This window comes from Papaver somniferum, chromosome 4 (genome assembly GCF_003573695.1).
Source record: "Papaver somniferum cultivar HN1 chromosome 4, ASM357369v1, whole genome shotgun sequence".
NCBI lineage: Eukaryota > Viridiplantae > Streptophyta > Magnoliopsida > Ranunculales > Papaveraceae > Papaver > Papaver somniferum.
Window position 1 is genome coordinate 157,381,944 of NC_039361.1, and position 12,273 is coordinate 157,394,216.

The 12,273-nt window shown below is 37.3% G+C and overlaps 1 pseudogene; it reads left to right on the plus strand.

Annotated features, from left to right (window-relative positions):
- The first annotated feature begins 2,101 nt into the window (after nt 1-2,101).
- On the plus strand, nt 2,102-11,769 carry LOC113274409 (annotated as a pseudogene).
- The last annotated feature ends 504 nt before the right edge of the window (nt 11,770-12,273 follow it).

A 12,273-nucleotide genomic window follows, 5' to 3' on the forward strand; every position in this document is an offset into this window, starting at 1 on the left:
TTTGGCTCGTAGAAATCAAAAAATAACTTTTTAGATTGTATCCAAATAACATGTTTGTTAGTTTTTCCTGAAAAACCGTCTTCATGAAAATTGGGCGCCCACTTGCCAATATTTTTATTCCGCCCCTCTTTACTCAGAATTTTTGCTCCACCGCCACTTCAGTTTAAACCCTAATAATTCACAAACTTCATACTTATCAAATACTTTTCATCTTTCCTAGTCTTTTTTATTTTGCGGCTGCTTTTTAACAAGGCTGAATTGGGGGCCCTGGAAAAATAATTGGGGAACCCTACCTACAGGACAAAAAAGTTCATGAAATAGTAATTGGGAGTTATCCCTTATCCCCCAACTTTTTTAAATGGCTAAATTACCCCAATTCATTAATGGTAATTAAGTTAATTAATTGTTAATTAGTTTAATTAGATTAAAATCAGATTTAGGGATAAAATTTTGATAAAAGAAAAATTGTGTTTTTGTGTTGTGGAGAGGAAGAAGTTGAGGTTTTGGGAGATTCCAGTAGAGGAATCATATTGCTCAAAATGAAGGAACCAATCCTCATAATGAAGAACCCGAAGCTCAAAACAATCAGGTAAACTTCCTATACTCTTCAAATTGTATGAATGATGCCCAAGTGGTCGATTCATGTATACTATGCAACTAATCAGAGTGAGGGTCGTTAAGTCGAGAGGGTAATAAACGAATGACTCTAAGGAGTCGTCAATTACTTGACACAACCTTTGACGACTCAAACCTGCAACTTATGCAGGTTGTGAAAAATCGTCAACCAAGTGTGATATAATTGACGACTCCAGCTAGTTAGGTCATATAGAGTCGTTAACTTAATATGTTTAGAACCCAACGTCTCTAAAACTTTTTACTCTCTGAAGATGTTACTCTTAGGGTCGTTAATTAGGCATTCCTATATACTGACGACCCTAGCGAGCCATTTCATAGATCAAAGGTCGGCTGACAAAATTTATAAAACCAAACGACTCTTCAACATCGTTAACGACTTCAAAAATTTGACATGACGACCCTTCAACATAGTTAACGACTACAACCATTTGACATGACGATCCTTCCTATTTTTTGAACATGGAAATTTTTTTGTATCATATAGAGTCGTTAGTTTCATAAAGGGGTCGTCAAACAAAGAAACATTAATGCTTTACAAATATATTGGCGACCCTATCACTATTTGGGACAGAGAGGTGGTTCTGCATAAGACAGAGTCGTTCGTATTTAAAAATGGTCATCGAGAAGAATCGTTAACGATTTAGAAATCCCTAGACGACACTATTCTAGGGCAGAAGACCAGGTTTAGGGTCGTTATCTACTACACCTTAATGGTTAACGATTTTTCATCAATTCAACATGCATATCAAAAATCGTTAAGCAGTAAAAGACCGTGTCTAACGACCCTGGAACTGTAACTGCAATTTTGCAGTTGAAAACCTAATTTTTCAATCAACAAATCAAATTAAAACGCAAACCCAACTTAGATTAAGGGGTTTTAGTTCACTTACGACGATGAATCGGTGAGAATTTTTTCACAGAAATCGTTAATGGAATGGGAGACAGTGGGAGAGAGGGATCGGAGGAAAAGAAAAATGGGAAGAAATTATTAGAGAAGAGTAAAATAGTTATTTCACCATCATTTTGGAAGCCCCATATATCTTTTGGTGTGGATATAAAATGTGTCCTGCCCCATTTAGTTTGCATGGCCCCCAATTCACCATTGCTTTTTAACTTCAATCTCCTCTTTTTAAAACTACCGTTTTCTCTGCTGAAACGTAAACGAAGTGTTCATCCATTGTGGCAAGAGGGGGAAGAATATGTATATTAGGGCTGTATCTATCTATATATTTATTTGCTTAAGGTTCAGTTGCTCCATAAAAACGTAATTTAATCCATGTTCAAGATTAGATGCAGACGTTTACAGTTTCACCTTTCAAGATTATTAGTTTATCTTAGGTGTGAAATGTTTACAACTTTACCTTTTGTGGTCAATCCCCTGGGTGTGTATCTCTCCCTCAAGGCTTTACTTTGATTTAACGTGTTATAGGGATTGCAGCGATTCTGCAGTGAGCACAAGATCAAGTTATCCAAGGTATGATGTATATTTTGATTTTACAATTTTTTTTTTTTTTTTTGCTAGGGAGTTACAAATTTAGTTTGGCCTATAGAGAACAAAAAATTAGGCTGAAGGACCATTTTAATATGACACATTGTTTTAAAACGAAATTTTATTTTCATTTTAATCTGAAGTATCATATGTGTGCATTTGTTTGGTTGTATACCAGTTTTCTAAAATGTTCTGTACTAGATTTTGTTACGTATGGTGTATACTAGTTTTTTAATGTTTTTTGTTCGCTAAAGCCGAGATTTTTGCATGATTTTTTCTCTTTCAATGGAATCCAAAAATTTTGTTCAGAAATATTTGTCGATTGCATACTTTAGGTTGTGGGCTTGTGTTTCAATTTTTTTTTCCATATTCATTGAATTTTGTTCATAATAAGTGTGCATCTTTTTGGTCATAAGCTATCTATATAGAAATAGGAATGCATTCTCTGTTATCTATCTAATGCATTTTTGTTGCATGCTTATTTTTGACAAACACAATATTTTGTTTGTAAATAGAGGACTATCCTTTTGGATGCTTACTTACGTAGTTCGTTAAACAAACAAGAAATAATCTGAGTATAAATATGTATAGGGTGGTGTGTCATTCTTAAGTGAAACTAAAACTTGCATTTAAAGCTGTGAACATCCTTGATATGGTCCTCCATCGTAACTGACACTTGTGCTAGTTGTTTCTTGAACTACTGATGTTAATACACGCTGTTCCCTGTCAGATTGGTCACATATTTGTTTCTCGTGCCTGCTCAGAAACTACAGGTGGACTAGCAGGTTAGTAGCTTGTTGAACCTTTTTGTTTATTTTGTAGGTTTTAAATTTTCTGGGTTGATTATTATCGAGTTGTACTGAATCTGCATACCTATTTAAGCCCATTATTTAAAATTTTAATCAAATATACAAGCAATCAAGCATATTTGAACTTGATTTGACAAGAAATAGATTAATAGTTTGTTAGCGTGCTCACAGGTCTTTTGTTGACTTTGGCTGGGATAGGAGATAAAGGGATGTCAGTAAGTAACAGATCAATTTGATAAGTTTAGTACAATATAAAGGGAACAGATATTTAGTTGCATAACTTGTAGTTTCTTTTGTTTTGCAGGTTAACATATGTGGTCCTCCGGGTCTCAAATGTTTAATAGATGCTATCAGTACCTTCGTTCCAAACAATGCAGTGCTTCATACTCATATCATTGGTTCTACTTCAACTTCCAATGGAGGTGCTATTTTTGACAGTGAAATATTGGAAGAACCTACTACTTCGACTTCTAATGGAGCTCCTATTTTTGATAGTAACAGACTATTTAAAGAACCTATAGCTATATTTGCTGATGAGGTCGTGAAGATATCGGCTCTTCTCTTAAGACCAAGTTGTTCCCCACCATCAAATCCTTCATTTCTAAAACCTCTTGCATCACATTCACAAAATTTAGACAGGGCAAAGCTAAAGCCTGGTGATATTTCTGTTATATATGTTGTTGAATTATCCGAAATTATCGGAAAATTTGATCCTAACAAAGCGATGAAGCTTGGACTTAAACGGGGATCAAAATTTCGTGATCTGCAACTTGGACAATCAGTCCAGTCAGACTATCAAAATATCACAGTGGGTTTAACTAAGAACCATGATTAACTTTTGGTTTTTTTGTGGTATACCATTATTTATTTGTTAATATGGTGCTAATTTTCTTGTTTGTTCAGGTTCATCCAAGTGATGTAATGGGTCCCTCAGTTGCTGGTCCAATTGTGCTCCTTGTGGATTGCCCAACCCTTTCTCATTTGCAGCAAATGGTTTCCCTACAGTCACTCAGTAGTTACTTCGATGGCGTTAAGATTGTGAGTTGTGTAGTTCACTTGAGTCCATCATCTGTCGCACTGACCGCCGAGTACCAAACATGGATGAGAAGATTTGGTGGAGCCCAACACATTATGGCTGGCCATGAGAAAAAAAAATGGAGATCCCAATTCTGAGAACAACTACAAAAATGGCAGCTCGACTAAATTATCTATGTCCCAACTTCTTTCCATCATGTGGATTTTTGGATCGTCCGGATATTTACATGTGTGAACAAGATAGCATCGCATCAAAAATGGTGAGTTAGCTATGGTCTTCTTCTCTGCAGTACTAACTTCTCTTCTTTATCCCTGCAATCTTTCTACTTTTCTGGTTCTCAACATCACAAACATGAGTGGCCTTTGTTGTAGGGTAGTCACTAGACTTACCACCCTATAATTCCTAGCTTTCCTAAAATGCAATTAGGTACTTTCGAAGTTATTTCCCTTTCTGGTATGTCTTGTACTCCTGCCGTCCCAGAAAAAGTGGGTCTTTCACTTTTTCATTTTTGCGTTTTTTTTGCTTGAGAAAAAAGTTCTCGTTTTTGATGGGTTGTACCTTAGAATGTCAGTAGTTGGTAGTTAAATGTACCGTTTATTTCTTTTGCTGTTCCCAGGTTTCTGTCCCAAGTCCAACTAAAAGTGTTGCAGCTGAAAATCTTCTCAAGGTATCTATCGTACAGCTGTCACTTAGTTGTTAATTATTTATGTGGCTTCGTACATGGCCAGATAGTCCTTGATATCAACTTAAATTCTTAATATCCACTTAATGTGTGTTTCAGTTCCATTTGCGTCCCTGCTCACTGTTTGGGTTGGATACGTCTACAGTACCAAAGTTGTTGACCCGTACAGAGGTTATTGATGATCTTCTCTTTGAAATTCCTGAGATATCAGAAGCTGCAATTGAAATTAGCAATTTTTGGAATAAATCTGAAACTAATCTCCCTAGTTGTTTGGAAAACATAACTAGAGAAGAGATGGAAATTGTTTTTCTAGGAACTGGATCATTCTGTTAAAAACAAATATTAATTTGTGATTAGGTGTCTCTAGAAAATTCTAGAGTAATCAATATCAGCCCAACAAAGGTGAGGCTTCTGGACTAAGTGAAGCCCATAATAATCTAGGCCAGTCAGTACCAAGATGGCTAGATTAGTCGCGCTATATCTAGAGAATTCAATCTCTGGATTCTTCCTATTTAGTCACGTGGAGAAGCATCTAGTGTACTCTAGATAGTCGGTTAGCCTAGCTTATAAATAGTCAGTGAATGTGTTCATTTGTAATCAAGCCAAACTGAAGTGAGTTGATAGTGATAGTGATAGTGATAGTGATAGTGATAGTGATAGTGAGAGTGAGAGCTAGAGCTAGAATAGTAAGAGTCAAAGTGTTTATAAACATAGTGAACCAAAGTGCTACACTAAAAATTCCCTTTGTAATATTTTCATTTCCATATTAGTATAAGCCTCATTTTTCAATTAACCAACCTCTCTTCCCTAATTTCATTTCCATAAACCCATCACATTTCCGCATTGCACCAACAAATTTGGTATCAGAGCAAACCTAACCCAGTAATCCTAAAACTCTACCCATGGCAATTAACCAAAGTATTCAAGGTTTCAATTATGCCCAAAGTCTAATTCCAATTTTTGATGGTGAGAGTTATGATTATTGGAGTTTACAAATGAAAACATTATTCATTTCACAAGATTTATGGGATTTTGTAGAAGAAGGTTATAAAGTACCAGAGTCGGCAGAAACTCTGTCGTCATGGACGGACGCAGAGAAAAAGGAGTATAAGGAAAATAAGAAGAAAGATGCTAAAGCACTACTGTTTCTACAACAGGGCGTAAGCAAAGCTATTTTTCCTCGAATTTCGGTGGCGAAAACTTCAAAGGAGGCCTGGAATATTCTCAAAGTAGCATTCCAAGGATCAGAAAAGGTAATCTCCATTAAACTACAAAATTTATGGCGAGATTTTGATAATTTACTTATGAAAGAAAATGAAACTATCCAGAACTTCTTCTCAAGAGTTACTGGCATAGTAAATCAAATCAGTAGTTATGGAGATACCATTGAAAATAAAAGAGTGGTAGAAAAGATATTAAGAAGCTTACCATTCAAATTTGATCATATCGTCGCTGCCATTGAAGAATCAAAAAATTTATCGACTCTCTCGGTACACGAATTAATGGGTTCACTCGAGGCGCACGAGAAAAGGATAAATAGGTTCGCGGAGCAACCATTGGAGCAGGCGTTTCAATCAAAAATAAATTTCAGTGAAAGAAAAATACGGAAGCCAAAAGAAAGCTCCAGAGGGGGATCATCATCAACTCACCTACGAGAAAGGGTCGACGTCAAATCAAGGCCCAAAATTTCTACCGCGGACGTGGAAAGGAAAAGGAGGTTATAGAAACAACAATCAAAGGTACGGAAAAAATAACTCCTCAAATCTCCGATGCAATGTTTGCAAAAAGTTTGGACATGCAACTGAAGATTGCAAGTATAAGTGCACCAAGTGTGATAAATTAAATCACATGGAAAGATTGTTGGCTTAATGAAGCAAACTATTCCGAGAAAAACAATTCTCAAAATCAAGTATTCTATTCCTGCCTCACCTCGCAACAAGAATCGCAAGGTATATGGTACGTCGACAGCGGATGCAGCAGCCATATGACAGGAAACAAAGAATATTTCGTAAAATTGGAGGACAAGAGATTCCACCGGTCAAGCTGGAGATGGAAAGTTCCAGAATGTTGAAGGAAGAGGAGTCATATCCGTACGTACAAGGTCAGGTAAAACTCGATACATATCTGATGTTCTTTATGTTCCTGGCCTAGCTCAAAATTTATTAAGTGTTGGACAACTTATAAGAAAAGGGTACTCACTACATTTCGAAGACGGAGAATGCACAATTTATGATAAAATTAATAATCAATTGGTGGCAAAAGTAAAAATGTCAGGAAATTTTGTCTTTCCCTATCTATGCCATCAATTGAAAATTGTGCAATGAGTACCAACCATATTGACGAAGGAAAGCTATGGCATTTGAGATACGGGCATCTCAACTACAGATCCTTAAAGGTTCTAAAATCAAAAGGCATGGTAATTGGTCTTCCCAATATCGACGGTGGAGATAAAGTATGTGAAGGTTGTATTTAGGGAAGTTTCATAGACTTCCATTTACGAAGACATCGTGGAGAGCAAGAAGGCCCCTCGAATTGGTGCACGCTGATATCTGCGGTCCGACAAGAACAACTTCACTCAACAACAGAAGATATTTTCTCTTATTCGTGGACGATTATACCAGGATGATGTGGGTGTACATTCTCGAGCAAAAGTCCGAGGCATTCACTAAATTCCTAGAATTCAAGGCGTTGGCAGAGAAGCAAAGTGGCCATCAATTGAAAGTTTCCGTACAGACCGTGGTGGAGAATTTACTTCAAAAGATTTATCAACTACTGCAAAGAAAATGGAATTAAAAAGGAGCTCACGTCCGATACACTCCACAACAAAACGGCGTCGCGGAAAGGAAAAATCGTACGATCGTGGAAATGGCTCGCAGTATGCTAAAAGCAAGGAAGCTACCCAACACCTACTGGGCAGAAGCAGTCAACACAGCATCTACATCCTTAATCGCTCGCCAACAAAAGCGGTTCACAACAAAACTCCATACGAGGCGTGGCATAAGAAAAAGCCGAGGTAACTTCTTTCAGAATTTTTGGTTGTGTAGCATACTCACATATTCCATCCCAACATAGAGAAAAGTTCGATGAAAAAGGAGAAAAGCTAATATTCATCGGATATAGCGGAGTCTAAAGCCTATAGACTTCTAAAGCCAGATACAAAGGAACTGGTAATATCAAGAGATGTTATCTTTGATGAATTCAAAGCTTGGGATTGGAATGATGAACCAGATAACCACGAGTCTCCACTACTCATCGAAGAAGAGCCAGATCAGCCACATCAAGAAGAAAGTACTCCACCAGCAAGCCCGAGATCTCCTAGTCCAACACAACAAAGTCCAACTTCATCTGAACCAAGTGCCCCACCTAGAAAGGTGCGTTCCCTAAGAGATATTTATGTATATCTAATTGTGCATTTATAGCACTAGAACCTCAAAAATATGAGGAAGCGGCAAAAGAAGAAAAATGGAGAAACGCCATGGACGAAGAAATGCGAGTAATCGAGAAAAATAAGACATGGGAGCTCGTAATCAGCCAATTGACAAAGAAATAATTGGTCTGAAATGGGTCTACAAGACAAAATAATGAAGATGGGTCAATTCAAAAGCACAAAGCAAGGCTAGTTGCAAAAGGATATTCCCAGCAACCAGGAATTGACTACAACGAGACATTCGCCCCAGTCGCTCGCATGGAAACAATCCGGATGGTGTTAGCTTTGGCAGCTCAACTCAAAATGAAAGTCTACCAATTGGACGTAAAGTCGGCGTTCCTAAACGGAGAACTTGAAGAAGAGGTGTACGTTGAACAACCTCAAGGATATATCCGAAAAGGAAAAGAAAAAATGGTATATCGTCTCCGCAAAGCACTATACGGTCTAAGCAAGCACCGCGTGCATGGAACAGCAAAATCGACAAGTATTTCCGAGATAATGGATTTGAGAAAAGTCCAAGTGAGCCATCACTCTACATCAGAAAAAAGGTACGGACTTCCTAATTGTCTGTCTCTAGTTGATGATTTAATTTATGCCAGTACAAAACAAGAGATGGCAGAAAAATTTAAGAAGGAGATGATGAAAGAATATGAGATGACAGACTTAGGACTTATGCGATATTTTCTTGGGATTCAAGTAAAACAATCTCCAGAAGAAATATTCTTCCCAAGAAAAATATGCAGAAGACTTACTGAAAAGGTTCAACATGATGGATTGCAAACCAATTGCAACTCCAATGGGTGGAATGACAATGGTACCAATGAGAAATTGGTAAAAAATGATGGAGCGACAAAAGTTGATCCAACCTTATTCAGAAGTCTTCGGCTCACTGATCTACTTAACAAATACAAGGCCAGACATCGTCAATGCAACCAGCATTGTTTCTCGGTTTATGAGCGAGCCAAGCAAGTTACACTATGCCGCCGCAAAGAGAATTCTTCGATATATCAAGGGAACAAAGATTTTGGCATCAAGTATACAAGAGAAAAAGATAATGATTTAATTGGCTTCACAGATAGCGATTGGGCAGGTTCTATTGAAGACCGAAAGAGCACATCAGGCTATGTTTTCTGTATGGGAACAAAAGTTATCTCTTGGAGTTCTAAAAACAAAGTACGGTGGCTATCGTCAGCCGAAGCAGAGTACATAGCATCAACAAGTGCAGCATGTGAAGCAGTATGGTTGAGAAGAATAATGACCGACCTACAACAAAGGCAAAAGCAGCCGACGACTATCTACTGTGACAATATGTCTACAATTGCAATGACAAAAAATCCAGTCTTCCACGGACGGACGAAGCACATAGAGCTACGATACCACTTCATAAGAGAACTAGTGGACAACAAAGAAATCGAGCTCCAATTTTGTCCGACTCAAGAACAAAATGCGGATATTTTCACAAAAACAATCACGACGGATAAATTCAACCATTTCAGGAGAAAGCTCAACATCACAAATTAAGAGGGGGTGTTAAAAACAAATATTAATTTGTGATTAGGTGTCTCTAGAAAATTCTAGAGTAATCAATATCAGCCCAACAAAGGTGAGGCTTCTGGACTAAGTGAAGCCCATAATAATCTAGGCCAGTCAGTACCAAGATGGCTAGATTAGTCGCGCTATATCTAGAGAATTCAATCTCTGGATTCTTCCTATTTAGTCACGTGGAGAAGCATCTAGTGTACTCTAGATAGTCGGTTAGCCTAGCTTATAAATAGTCAGTGAATGTGTTCATTTGTAATCAAGCCAAACTGAAGTGAGTTGAGAGTGATAGTGAGAGTGAGAGCTAGAGGTAGAATAGTAAGAGTCAAAGTGTTTATAAACATAGTGAACCAAAGTGCTACACTAAAAATTCCCTTTGTAATATTTTCATTTCCATATTAGTATAAGCCTCACTTTTCAATTAACCAACCTCTCTTCCCTAATTTCATTTCCATAAACCCATCACATTTCCGCATTGCACCAACACATCCCAGCCTTCAAAACATCGCAATGTCAGCTCAATCTTCATTAATCTTTTCTCTAAAGGAGGTCTGCTCATAGATTGTGGTGAGGGAACTCTTGGGCAGTTGAGAAGAAGGTTTGGTGTAGTGGGTGCGAATGATATTCTGCGAGGTTTGAAATGTATTTGGATTTCCCATATGCATGCAGATCATCACACCGGTCTGGCAAGTATTCTCGCTCTCTGGTGCCAATTGCTAAAAGGTACAAGTCAGGAAAAAATATTTGTTATTGCACCAACACAATTGAAGAATTTCTTAGATGTACACCAATGTGCGGAGGATCTAAATATGCAGTTCCTTTATTGTGGAAGAACGATGGATGTTGAGTGTGAGGGTATTGAGAGTTACCGTAAGGGACCAGGAAGTCTTGGCGAATTAACCGCGGATTTTGAAATTCAACAAAAGTTGAAAAAGCTGTTAGGTGAAGTAGGTTTGGAAGCTCTTATCAGTGTTCCTGTCGTTCATTGTGGAGATTCATTTGGTCTTGTTTTAAAGGCTGTAGAGAGACATGATGCTGATGGTAAAACTATACCTGGGTGGAAACTTGTTTACTCTGGTGATACTAGACCTTGCAAAAACCTGAAGCATGCGTCTAACGGAGCGCCGGTTCTTATACATGAGGTAACATGTCCTACGTATATTTCTATATTTGATTAATCTTTACCGTCGTTAAGCAAAGGCTTTCTTTTAGCAGTTTTATATCATTAAAAAAATAAAATAAGAAGTAAAAATCAAACTAATGGCTTACCATCATTTTTTTTTTCCGGACCCGACTGAAATCACCTTACTTATCCTGGGTCTTAGTATGATATGGGCGCTTTAAATATTTGAATTTGTAAGGTTAATAATGTATGCCTATTAACATCAGATATTATCCTTTGTTATCAGACTTGGTCGATATGATACAAATACGATATTAACTACTTTGATTACTCACTACACCTCATAGTATACGTAGAAGTTCATTCAAATAGTTTTGAAATTTTAATTATGTTAATGGTAGCATCATCTGAGAAAAGAGTACTAATTGGTTCAGTCAGTTTGGGTGGTGACCAAACCATTTTTTGTAATCCTGGTTTTTGAACAACTACAACCATTGGGTGCATACTTTTGGTTTTGCTAATTTCAGTTAAATTTTTGTCGATCTTTGTCGGTTTAGAATAAAATCCTACAACAAAGTTTCAGACTTTTGAGCTTTTCTCTCAATGCATGTGTTCTCACTTTATGAGGTTTTAGCTTTATTGTTCTGTTGTTGAAATTAAGATAACAATATATTCCCAAATATTGTGGCTTTTAGGATGAAAAAGTGATGTAGTTGATCTTTTTACTTAATCAGGCAACGTTTGAAGATAATATGGGGGACGTGGCTATCGGGAAGAATCACAGTACAACGAAGGAAGCTATTGATATTGGTGGGGGTGCATACCGCGTCATCCTCACGCATTTCAGTCAGAGGTATCCAAAGATTCCAGTTTTTGATGAGGTTGAGACATGTGCGCGTAAAACATGCGTCGCTTTCGACTTTATGAGTGTTAACATAGCAGATTTGCCTGTGCTACCGAAGATTCTTCCCCAGCTCAAACTCTTGTTCAAAAATGAAGTGAATGTTGAAGAATTTCATGATGTTTGAGACCATATAATCTCGAAAGTTTACAAGATGCAAATCTGACAGAAAAATTATTCAAACTTTAAAATTGTTTTAAAATTATTCGGACTTGTTGTCATCTAAAGTGAGGTGCATTGGAATCTGGTACCTGTCATTTATCATGACTCTTCATCTTGTCAAAGGGTAACAAGAGGCAGCAGCTTGAAAAGAACTCGGGCTATGTTGAAAATACAGTACCTCATGCTAAAGGCTAATGTCATAAAATGACAATCCTGGGATAGGAAAGATATAGGCTAGCTTAGTTAAGGGGCACCTAGCTGTTAATGGCACCCAGTTTAGCCGTTAATTGTTATGTTTTGTATTTTTGTTTTAGCTAATTACTACTCACAAGTTCTGTCCCTGTGAGTGAGTGGGTATGAGTCTTGTGGATTGGTGTTATCTCGACCATGTTTAATCTAAAAAACTTATTTCTCTCCCAAATTTCTGCTCCTCCAAATCTAATCTCCATCTTTAGAAATCTTGAGTTGC